The sequence below is a fragment of the Stegastes partitus genome, unplaced genomic scaffold (assembly GCF_000690725.1).
Source record: "Stegastes partitus isolate 25-593 unplaced genomic scaffold, Stegastes_partitus-1.0.2 Scaffold490, whole genome shotgun sequence".
Lineage (NCBI taxonomy): Eukaryota > Metazoa > Chordata > Actinopteri > Pomacentridae > Stegastes > Stegastes partitus.
In genome coordinates this window covers 372444-373997 of record NW_007578221.1, presented here as the reverse complement: position 1 = coordinate 373997, position 1554 = coordinate 372444, and positions in this window count along the sequence as shown.

The window sequence follows — 1554 nt, the reverse complement described above, 5'->3', positions numbered from 1 at the left end:
CCACACGGTTGTTGTCTCCCTGCTTTAGGTACAGGTTTGGAGCCAAGCTGCAACAAAGGGTAGCAGGTAGTTGGTAGTCATACATATCTGCTCTGAACCTTAACCTTTAATAACTTCCTCATGTGCCAACCACAGTCTGTCAGAATGAACTTCCAGGAAACGAGTCACATCCTACAAGGTTGTGTATTTAGCCCCGAGCTGCACAGACTCGATTGTCTTTCTGCAACTGAGAATATTCATGTCCTCAGATTTGCAGATGACTTTTTGAATGCAGATCTCATGATGAGGTAGTTTACTGCAGGAAACATGAGGGCTGCACGACGGAGCCAGATGACTGGTTCAGTGACGTCTGTTGAGCTTAAAGTTGGAGTTTTCAGCGTCACAAAGGCTCTTAACTTGTGGTAATAACGTGAGTTTTAGTTTTAAACAGATGTGAGAAGTGTCTCACTTTCACCAGTTTCCTCACGATTCTCTCTGAGGATAAATCCGCAGCCTGTCGAGCTGCTTGTTTTCTGGGACTGCTGCATTTAACAAACTGTATGTATTGTGTTGCAGCAGGAAGCTGCATGTGTTTGGTTTACGCTGCTGGTGCTGCAGCGAACAGAACACAGAGCAGAAAACTCATCAGTCTGTCTGAATCTTCCATCAATACCATTCATTTCACTTCGATTTGCCCAAAAACTAAACTTTCCTTCAACACGGGACAGTGTTAGACCTAGAAGCACATCTCCAGTATCATTTTTAAATGAATGAAGTTTAAGGTTTCAGAGCTCTCATGTGCAGCTATCAGAGTTTCTTTGCACTGAAACTCAGTAATTGCTGCAAATGACAATAAAGCCTTTGTTTCATTTCATGCTGCAGCTCTGCTGCACTTCAAATATTGTGCTCAGTTCTGTTTACATGATGACTGCTTTTATTTCTCCACATTGCATTGCTGGATTAAGCCAACAGATAATATATAAAGGTTTAAATAAGGTCAAGGTTTCTTTGCAGATGTTCAGTTGAGACTTTTGAGGAAGCTGCTGACTGTCTGCACAAAGAGCAGATTTTGTTTAACACCAACCTGCATTCCTTCCCATTAATGTCACATATGAAGACTCATTCAGACGTCTCGTGATTTACAGGAAGAGCAGGACTTCTCAGAAGTCAGTTTGTCTCTTTGTGCACACTGACAAAAGTGTGGCGGTCATGCTGCAGCAGTTGTTTCTGGGAGCGTTGCCAGAGGAACCTCCCTGCACATAAATCACCTGTAACTTATCTCCTAATGTTGTTATCGCAGCAGGTAGTTTAACACAATGCACCTACTTTAACTGGTAGGAGGCGATTATACTGAGCAAAACCACACACTTCACTTCCTCACAAACAGAGTAAAGGCTTCACAACCCAGAGACTGTTTGAGATAGTCTTTATCCTCTCAGAGCTTTTCTTAGTTTAGGTTTAGGCGTTAGACCTGATCTCAGTGGGGAAACAACATAGATTTATTTTATTTTATTTATTTTTGCATTTTCACAACGACAGCCTCTCGGGGACAATCTAGTCCAGATTTGACCTTTC